Source organism: Pan paniscus, chromosome 10 (genome assembly GCF_029289425.2).
Source record: "Pan paniscus chromosome 10, NHGRI_mPanPan1-v2.0_pri, whole genome shotgun sequence".
NCBI lineage: Eukaryota > Metazoa > Chordata > Mammalia > Primates > Hominidae > Pan > Pan paniscus.
Window position 1 is genome coordinate 121,850,893 of NC_073259.2, and position 10,536 is coordinate 121,861,428.

General features: G+C 48.5%; 1 long non-coding RNA gene across 2 annotated transcripts in view; it reads right to left on the reverse strand.

The window, feature by feature from the left end:
* LOC100988233 (uncharacterized) overlaps nt 1–10,182 on the reverse strand; it is a 33,084-nt gene extending 22,902 nt beyond the window's left edge. Inside the window, exons 1-2 of one of the 2 annotated variants that reach the window (XR_158581.6) lie at nt 7,200–10,182; nt 661–794 (exon numbers count right to left, since the gene is read on the reverse strand). This is a non-coding gene — a long non-coding RNA (uncharacterized LOC100988233). The remainder of the gene's footprint in view (nt 1–660; nt 795–7,199) is intronic. The other variant, XR_004665445.3, reaches the window with a different exon arrangement.
* Between the last annotated feature and the right edge of the window lie 354 nt (nt 10,183–10,536).

Genomic DNA, 10,536 nt, shown 5'->3' on the forward strand with positions numbered 1-10,536 from the left:
AGAGGCTTTTGTTTAAATATGATTGATTTGACATGTCCTTTAGCTCTCACACTCTCTCGAGCTCCCTTCCGACGTTAACTCTTGGCCCCCGGCCCCGGTAGCAAGTTGGCGAGGCCAGACCCTGTTCTGCTGGAGGGAGGGGGCTCCCTGCTGGAGGAAGCGGGGTACGGTGGGAAGGAGGTGCCCTGGGGACTGGGATTGAAAATCCGGCTGCCCGGGCCTCCCGCATTTGGCTTCACCCCCATTACAAGCTGCTTTCATTTCGCAGAATGCGCATTTCACCCTAAAAGAAGGGGCTAGTGGGCTAAGATGCCTCCAGATCCGGGGGCATAGGTTCCCTTTTAAAAGCCACGCCACCAGCTGCCTGTCCTTTGGCGGCTCAGCTGGTGGTCCTTCCCTCTGTGCCTCAGTTTCCCCATCTGTAACATGAGGATAACAATAGCACCTACTCCACAGGGCTGTGTTCCGATTAAGCACATCCCAGACCATGGGAGGGCCCACCGTGTTTGCCAGGATTCCAGCTGAAGGCTCTGTGACTGCTGCGAGGCGCGAGGCCACAGAAGCAGCTTGATGGGCACATTCTCGTATTTAGCGCGGACCCCTCATTTGCATTTTGCACTGAGCCCCGCAAAGGAAGTAGCTAATTCTACTCATACTCACCCAGAGGCTCACAATCTTGGTGGCTTATGACTCATCTGAGGAGCTTGGAATGCTCCAATTTCAGGCCGGCAAGAATTCAGCAGTCAGGGAGGTCTGTCTTCTGCCTCCAAGCTAATGGCCTTTACCTTTCAAAACTTTTCAAAAAAAGAAAGAAATCATATCCTATTCTAAATTTAATATTTATGAAGCACCTTCCATACACCAGATTCTGCACATGCCTGACCTCAGAGCCCTGTCATCTGCCCTACTTCCTGGGTGAGGAGGGATCTGATGCCCAGAGAAGCCAAGTAACCAGTCCAGAGTTGCCCAGCTAAGGAGCAGCTGGGATTTGAACCCACGCTGCTTTGCCACCAGTGCCTTAAGCCCCCTGTGGGCCTAGCCTGGTGCAGGCCCATGCCCTGGGACTCATGTCTGATCTGGTCCTGGCTTCTCTGAGCTGACGTAGAAGTCACCTTCCTGGATAATTCTGACATTCTCCATTACCTAAGGAGGGGGATGATGGTGGTCACACAGCCTCCTAGTTTATCAAGACTCTACCCCTTATGCCCAACCACCATTTCTTGCTCTCCCCAAGTCAGATAACTTAGTTTTTGCTTATTCCCACTCATAGGCTGCCTCTTCCAGGAAGTCTTCCCAGATGCACTCTGCTTGTTATGGTGGATCCCTTTTCTAACTCTTCCAGTATTGGTGAGTATAGTGAGCATAGTGAGTATTTAACTATGTTCTACTGTATTGTCATTTCCTGCAACCACCCATTCACATAGTCAATTACCATTTATTAATGACCTATGATTTTATTTCTCCAGCTTTAAGATGAACTTTTTTTCTTTTTAACATTTTGAAACTGGGATCTAGTACATATATAATGCCCATTTTCATTTGCTCCGGCACTTTGGAAGGCTGAGGCAGGCAAATCACTTGAGGTCAGGAGTGAGCCATGGCCAACATGGCAAAACCCTGTCTCTACTAATAATATAAAAATTAGCCGGGCATGGTGCTGCGTGCCTATAGTCCCAGCTACCCAAGAGGCCAAGGCACAAGAATCGCTTGAACTTGGGAGGTGGAAGTTGCAGTGAGCTGAGATCACACCACTGCACTCCAGCTGGGGTGGCAGAGCGAGACTCCATCTTAAAAAAGAGAAAGAAAGAGAAATACTCCAATTAAATGGATGCTGCCTCTTTTAACGGATGGCATTTTCAGACTGTGGAAAAAAAACCTTGTGCCTAGCCCTGTGCCAGGTGTTGGAAGGATTGGGGGAAATCAGACAGACTTTTACTTTGCTTTCTGCTCCCTGAAAACTTACTGTCTAGTGCAGAGTATATTAAGAACACACCCTTCAGCTGGGCATAGTGGCTCACGCCTGTAATCCCAGCACTTTGGGAGGCTGAGGTGGGCGGATGGTCTGAGGTCAGGAGTTTGAGACCAGCCTGGCCAACATGGTGGAACCCCGTCTTTACTAAAAATACAAAAAATTAGCTGGGCATGGTGGCAGGCACCTGTAATCTCAACTACTTGGGAGGCTGAGGCAGGAGAATTGCTTTAACCTGGGAGGCGGAGGTTGCAGTGAGCCGAGATGGCGCCATTGCACTCCAGCCTGGGCAACAAGAGCTAAACTCTGTATCAAAAAAAAAAAAAAAAAGAAAGCACCCTTCTTTCTAATTCCCAAAACTCTCAATTCTCACTTGTTCACTCTTTTACACTTTTACTTAACCCTCTGAATTCTCATGGCCAAAAATGTGTTCCTCTCTTCCTAGGAATGGGGTGATTTTAGTGAAGGGAAGAGGTTATGGACATTAAGTGTTTATATTCTGCCAGGCCCTGTCCTAAGATTTATCACGTATTATCTCATTTAATCCTCACCACAACCTAATAAGGTGAGTGCTACTGTAATCACTACCAGTTTGCAGATGATGAAAGGAGGCTCAGAGACATTAAGTAACTGGCCCAAGGCCACACAGCCAGTGAGTGACAGAGCCGGAGTCAAATTCAGGCAGGTCTGGCTCCAGAGGCCTCACCCCTAACCTCAGTTCTTTCCACCCTTCCTTCATCCTCTCCCACCGCACCTGTGAGCTCCAGGCTCATCACAGAAAGGAGGCTTAGAAGCTCATCTTCCATCAACAGTGCAGGGGGGAGACAGCCCCGAGGAGAAAATGGAAGCCGACGGTCTTCCAGAGGGGCTGTAATCAAAGGTGTCATGTAGAGAAAGCTGGAAGAGCCACAGAGCTCCAACAGGAGGTTGGCCTGGAGCTCTGTGTCTAGTGACTAGTCTGTAGGAGACCTCTCCTTTGGCGGGATGTCCAGTGCCAAGTCCCCAGGGCCAGCTGCAAGGACAGTTTATGGTTCACGCACCCCTCTGTAGGGGCGGCCAGCGGGCTGGGGATGGTCAGCAAAACTCCCTGTCTGTGCCGGCACATCTGTTGCCATGGTAACTCCTCTCAGGCATCACCCGGTTCTGGGTCTGTTTCCCGGGCTCAGTGTTGGGGTAGGTAGGGCTGAGGCTGGTTTTGGGGTCGAGGCACAGGGCTGGTGCTAGTGTTGGGGAAGAGGCACAAGGGCCATTTCTCATGCAGACCACCCACGGCGGTGGCAGGGGGTCGGGGAGCACTGAGCGAGGCATCTGTATTCCTTCCTTGTCAGCCCAGAGCAACAGGGGACAAAACCCTGTGTTGAGTACATTTCAGAAGAGACCTCCTCACTAGAGAATCTCCTCCCTACACCCCTCAGGCTGATGGTTGGGGCCCTGTACATTCCACTTTCCCGGTGACTCTCCTGCCGGCTCCGTTTCTCGCCAGCACACTCAGATGCACTCACTACCATCTCCTTGTAGACTGTTGTCCTCCTGACAGGGCTCCCTGTCTGGCAATCTGTCCCCACGGATACATCGTCTACAGGTGAGCTTGATTTATCTATCTATATAGAAACAAAGTCTCACTCTGCCGCCCAGGCTGGAGTGCGGTGGTGCCATCATAGCTCACTGTAACCTTGAATTCCTGGACTCAGTGATCCTCCCACCTCAGCCTCCCGAGTAGCTAGGACTACAGGTTTGTGCCACCACACTTGGCTGATTATTTTATTTTTGTAGAAATTGGGGTCTTGCTCGTTGCCCAGGCTGGTCTCGAACTCCTGGCCTCAAGCCATCCTCCAACCTTTCACTTTTGAGTAGCTGGAACTATAGTTGTGCACTGCCATGCCAAGCTAATTAATTTTTTTTTTTTTTGAGAGACAGAATTTTGCTGCATTGCCCTGGCTAATCTTGAACTGGCCTCAAGCGAACCTCCCACCAAGGCCTCCCAAAGTGCTGGGATTAAAGGCATGAGCCACTGCACCCGGTCACAGGTGTGTTTTCTTGAGCCAAAGGCCTCCACTTGCCCTGTCCCTCCCTACTCCTTCCCCAAGCACTGGTCCATCCAGGCCTCCCTCCGCTCCCTCCAGGCCACATCCATGCCATGGGCAACGTGACGCCCATCAGGCCCAGTAAACACCGGAAATCAGTGAAGCAGGGAGCAAAGGTCGGGGTGAGGCCAACTCTTTTTGGTGTCAAAGGAGATTACGAGTCCGGCTCTCAAAGTTGAGGGCTGGGGCCAAAATCAGCCTGTGATCCCAAGTGGGATGAGTTCAGAGGTCGCCAGCTGATTCCTTTGTGTGTCAATATTAACATGAGAGTCACCTAATTGGGGGTGGGTCAGCCAGTGGCCAGAGCCAGGACACACATCAGGAGAAGAGAAAGGGCCCGATCATACCCCAGGCAGTGTTGGGTGCTTGGCATAAGCCAGCTCATTCATTATATTAATATTACTACTAATAATACTAATATAGGAGGAGTAGAAGAATATCAGTAGCCACATACATTGAGTATCTATTAAGTTCAGGCTTGGTGGCTGGCACTTAATTCATTAACTGGCTTCATTGTTCCAACCTCTCTAAGAATTAGATTCTGTTGCTCCCTCATCCTACAGTCAAGGAAACTGAGGCTCTAAATGGTAAACCAGTGAGCCATGTTCACACAACGCGAATGGAGGAGCAGAGACTTGGACCCAGCCGTCTGTCTCCTCGCAACACAGGGATGACATCTCCGTTTTATTGACGAGGAAAGCAAGTCTTCCAGATGGATCAAGGCTGTCCAAAACCACACAGCTAGTCAGTGACAGGGCTGAGTTACGAACCCAAGTAGGTCTTCTCCAGAGCCCACAATATCCTTATTTTATTTTATTCTTTTCCTGTCTCAAGAAAAGAATAAAAGGCTGGAGTGCCTTTCATATCTCAAATGCTCAGTAGCCTCATGAATAAAATGGGGATATTAATATTCCCCCTCAGTGCAGATGCAACATGAAAATATGTGTTAAACCTTTGCACATGCTGTTCCTTCTGCACAGAATGCTTTTCCTTGTTAAAATTAGCATCTTCTTTGTTAACCTAGTATCTAACCTGGACTCTAGGCTGGAGTACAGTGGCATGATCATGGCTTACTGCAGTCTTGAACTCCTGGGCTCAAGTGATCCTTCCACCTCAGCCTCCTGAGTAGCTATGATGACAGATGTGTGCTAATTAACTAGTCTTGGCTAGTTTTTAATTTTTTTTTTTTTTATAGAGACAGGGGCCTCACTATGTTGCCCAGGCTGGTCTCAAACTCCCGGCCTCAAACAATCCTCCTGTCTAGGCCTCCTGAGTCACTGGGATTACAAGTATGACCCACCACACCCAGCCTTCATCTCATTCCTTTTAAGCTCATCTCTTCTATGGGTTCTTTGAAGGCCACTTGTCCTTCTGTGTGCCACTGTTCCTGCCTTCCTGGACCTAAGGGAACAGTGACAGTCCATTGGCTGATGGATGAAGACCTGCCATCTGCATGGCTCAGGCTAGTCATATAGAGACCAATGCTCATCTCCATTGGTTTTGGGTCGAATGAACCCACGTGGACACTTGCTGGAATCATAGCATCCTAGTAATTTCAGATGCTCACTTCTATGTAGGCTGAGTCCAAAGAAACATTACTTACCTAAAACTTTTTTTTTTCAATTTTTAATTTTTATCTTTGGAGACAAGGTCTTGCTCTGTCACCCAGGCTGGAGTGCAGTGACAGGATCCTAGCTCACTGCAGCCTCTAACTCCTGGGCTCTAGCCATCTTCCTACCTCAGCTTCTCAAGTAGCTAGGACTACAGGGACGCACCACCACACCCAGCTAATTTAAAAAAAAATTTTGTAGAGATTGGGGCCTCGCTATGTTGCCCAGGTTGGTCTCACCCTCCTGGGCCCAAGCAATCCTGCCATGGCCTCCCAAATCACTGGGATTATAGGCCTGAGCACCCAACCTCCTAAAACTTCTGATTAGAGTCTAGTGCAATAGCAGTTAATGCATTGACCATTTCTCAAAGACCTGTTCTGTGCAGGGTACTGGAGACATAGTGGTGAGCAGAAACTGACACTTCCCTGTCCCCCGGAACTTACATTCTAGTGGGGGAGGTGAACATTAATCACATAGTCATGCCTAGAATGACACATTGATTCTTTAATGAAAGCTCCAGAGGATGGGACAATTTCACAGAACAACGGGCCTTGGCCAACGAGGTTAGGGAGATAGCTCTGACAAAATTACTCTTGAGCTGAGACTCTGAAGATGAATAGATGCTAAGTCAACAAAGAAGAGAAGGAAGAGCATTCTGTGCAGAAGGAACAGCATGTGAAAAGGTTTAACAAACATTTTCCTGTTTCATCTGCACTGTGAGGGGAGATATTAATATCCCCAATTTACAGATGAGGCTACTGAGACTTTGAGAGATGAAAGGCCTCGCCCAAGGGCTTCAGGTCTGGAGGGAGCAGCAGGAATTTGATCGAAATCTGCCTGCCTCGGCCCCAGCAGTCTGATGCCACATTTTGACACTCTATTCCACACTGATGCTTAGAAATAGCATCACATGGCCGGGTGCAGTGGCTCACACCTGTAATCCCAGCACTTTGAGAGGCGGAGGCAGGTGGATCACTTGAACTCAGGAGTTCAAGACCAGCCTGGCCAACATGGTGAAACCTCGTCTCTACCAAAAATACAAAAATTAGCTGGGCATGGTAGCGCATGCCTGAAATCTCAGCTACTTGGGAGGCTGAGGCATGAGAATCGCTTGAACCCGGGAGGCAGAGGTTACAGTGAGCCCAGATTGTGCCACTGCACTCCAGCCTGGGCGACAAAGCTAGACCATGCCACAAAAAAAAAAAAAAAAAAAAATGGCATCACATGTTGATGGGAGGAAAGCTGCTTTTGGGAAAAAAAAATAATGCAAACAGGCCAGACATTTGTGTCTAACGGAGCTTTTTAAGTTGCTGTAGTAGAAACCCAACTCACACTGACTTAAGCAAAAAAAAGGAAATTTATTGTCCCATGTAACAAGAATCCAGGATGGAAGACTTTAGGCTCAGCTGGACCCAGAGGCTGAAACAAGATAATCAGGGCTTTGTGTGTGTGTTTCCCTTCCCGTGATCCTGCTTCCTGGGTGTTAGCTTCCTTCTCAAGTCCCACGAGATGGCCCCCCGGAAGTCTCTTACTTACCCCCTCCTCGCTGTTAGCAGTTGCTGAATTTCAAGAGACTCCTCTTTTCCAGCCGCTCCAGGGAAATGTCCCTGGGTTGGCTCCGATTGGACCAACTTGGTCATGTGCCCATCCCAAAGCCAATCAGTGTAGTTAAAGAGCTGACATGTTCTAATTGACCAAACCTTGGTCACCTGCCTATCCTGGAACCAATCAATGAGGCCAGGGGCTGGACTCCTTTGGCAGGTGCTAGGTCATGTGATCACCCTTGTATCGGAAGATGGTTCAGCCTCACCCAAGCTCTATGGACTGAGCATGTAGGAAAATAGGAACAAGGAACAGGGAATGCTGGAAAGGAAAAAAAAAAAATGGCCGGACCCCCAAAAAACTCAAAATAGAAAAGTCAGCCAGGCGTGGTGGCTCACGCCTGCAATCCCAGCACTTTGGGAGGCTGAGGCAGGTGGATCACTTGAGGTCAGGAGTTCGAGACCAGCCTGGCCAACATGGTGGAACCATGTCTCTACTAAAAATATAAAAATTAGTTGGGCGTGGTAGCACGTGCCTGTAAAATCCCAGCTACTCGGGAGGCTGAGGCATGAGAATCGCTTGAACCCGGGAGACAGAGGTTGCAGTGAGCCAAGATCATGCCATTGCACTCCAGCCTGGGTGACAGGGTAAGACTCTGTCTTAAAAAAAAAAAAAAAGGAAAAGAAAAGAAAGCTTGGGTTTTATTGAACACAGGGATGCTTATGAAGATAATTTAACTTGCCCTGCCCTCATGAGGGCTCTGTCCAGCAAACATCCCAGAGAGTCATAGCATCGTTTAATTTCCCAAACTTTTATGGTTGAATCTCCCATTTTTATCTCATACCCCGGGTTTATCCCAGTTTCTGCTAGAAATTAAGATGCTCCCTACTTCTGAAACTGCCAGTTCTCCCTCTGGATGGTTTCTCTACCTCATCTGGAAAATGGAGATCATTCTAATACCAACCTCACACACTTCAGGGGTCGTGTAAATAAATAAATTTAGCCCAATACATAGGCACATAGCATTATGTCAGTGTTAGTGTTAGAGCTTTATCACGCCCATTTTGCAGACACATAGCCTGAGGCTGAGAAAGAAAACACAGCTTGCTTTGGGCTACGTAATGGTTGGTGGAATCAGACGCGGCCAGATGTGGGTCTTCAAAGCCTGAGCTTTGTCATCTCACCTCTGGAAGGGTAAATCTATGTTGTTTGTTGTGGTTTTTCCTTTAGCTGCTTGGGCCAATTCATAGAATGGATGCATTTATGCACACCTCATTTTAATCACAATTCTGATTAGAAGATCCCTTAGACATGGATTCATCCACACATGGGTAAGCCGAGGGAATGTATCCATCACTAGAAATTAATGCTGTGTTCTACTGTGCCCTACATGAGAATCAGAATCATCAGGTCTAGCAGGGATGGGAGCACAAGGCAGGGATGCAAAGGAGACATCCCACATAAGGCACTTTCAGAAAATTGCTCTAAGTGCTTCTAAAGGCCGTTACAATGGCTACTCTTTCTTGAGTACCTACTATGTGCAAAGTACATTAACACAGTCTCATCAAATCTTCCAACAGCCATATGAGGGAAGTATTATCATGCACATTTTAGAGATGAGGAAACAGAGGTTCAGAGAAGTGAGGTGACTTGTGCAAAGTTGCAGTTACATGGTGGAGCCAAGACTGGAACTAAGGTCTGTCTCCAACTGCCCCAGGAATCAATGTCATAACCCTGACCTTCCGTCTTCTCTTAGGATGTCCTATGGTTTACATAGCTGGTTCTTGATTGATTGATGCTTAAACGGGTTCTGGTTTTTCAGCAGGGCTGGGCATTTGCGCGACTCCAAGAATGGACCCTTCCTTAAAGTTTGGGCCTTCGGCACCTCTCTTGCCTCACCTGGTTCCACTCCTGTTTTTTTTTTGTTTGTTTGTTTTTTGTTTTTTGTTTTTTTGAATAACAGGCAATATGTTGATTCAACAAGCATTTACTGAACACCTGCAATCTTAAATTAGACTCCCTTTCTAGGAAGAGCCTTAGAGCTTTAGGATTCACATGAAGTCTTTTATGGAGGCTGCATTTGCAGGAGAAACCCACGAGAAGTTAGGGAAGCAGGGCTGAGCAGGAGAAGAATCTGGGCAGACATGATTGTAACTAGAGTCCAGCCTCAGTCAGATCCCATAGGGAACTGTGGGGTGTTACTAGTCACACAGAGTTGCCCCCATCCCTGAGGCCAAGGGCTGGCTTTTTGTACCCCTGTATCAAACAGCATTGGCTGTGGGCCGCCTTAGGGGCTGCACGTGGCAAAACTTCCTACTCAATGGCAGCTCCCATTAGCAGAGCTCTGGTTCCTTCTCTGGGCAGCCTAGAGGAACAGTGAGGGACAGGTCCATGAGTAAAGAGATCTGAGTGGGATACCAGCAGCATCTACTATACCTACTATGTCTTGGGCACTGTTTGCCCTTGTGGTATTACCTACATCATCCAGAAGGGCTATCATTTGCCTAACATTTTAGACATGTGGTCAAACTGAATTCTCCCTACAATCCTATGAGGCAGATACAGCCCATTTAACAGATGAGAAAGATGAGACTCAAGGAGATGTTTGTACCAGAGCTGAGAAAAACACAAAGCCCATCTTCTGTCTGAGTCCGGTCCCCAGGTCTGGGCAGCTCCCCGCTGTGCTGTCCTCTGCCTTTGAGAAGGTCAGCAGGGAGGCGGAGACCCAGCCAGCAGCAGACAAGAGCTGTAGCCGGGGACGGCTTTAATGGCCCTGGCATTGGCTGACATTTGGGTTTCACTCTCTGTGGGAAGTGCACTAATTACTCCTGTTCACTCAGAAGTCCAACTTAACTACTGCTTGGGTTTTATGGAGTGCTTTGGGGTTGCCATTTCTTGAGACCACGATGGTGACAGGGAGACTTGCCTCTTCCCGAGTCTCCAGTGGTGGCTCGTATGTGGACCATTTACAAGCCAGATGCTGGGGGAGCCTCTTTGATCTGTTCTCTCTGTGCCAGGCACATCATACACAGCTCTGTCACCCTCCCAACCATCCTAGGAGGTAGGTTCAACAAATCCACCCCATTTGGCAGATGAAAAGACTGAGGTCCCGGGAGGGTAAATGGTTGCCCCAGCTCCCTGAGCTAGGAAGTCTGACGTCGGAGCCTGGATGGTCTCGACATCATGGTCTCAGCCTTTCTGACGGCCCTCAGCTCCCACAGGGAGAACTCTTCTCATTACCCGTGCTAGGTCTGCAAGGAAGATACTGAGAGCCCCACTTGGTAGGTGGGGAAACTGAGTCAAGAAGCCATAGAGCAAAGAGGTGAAAAGC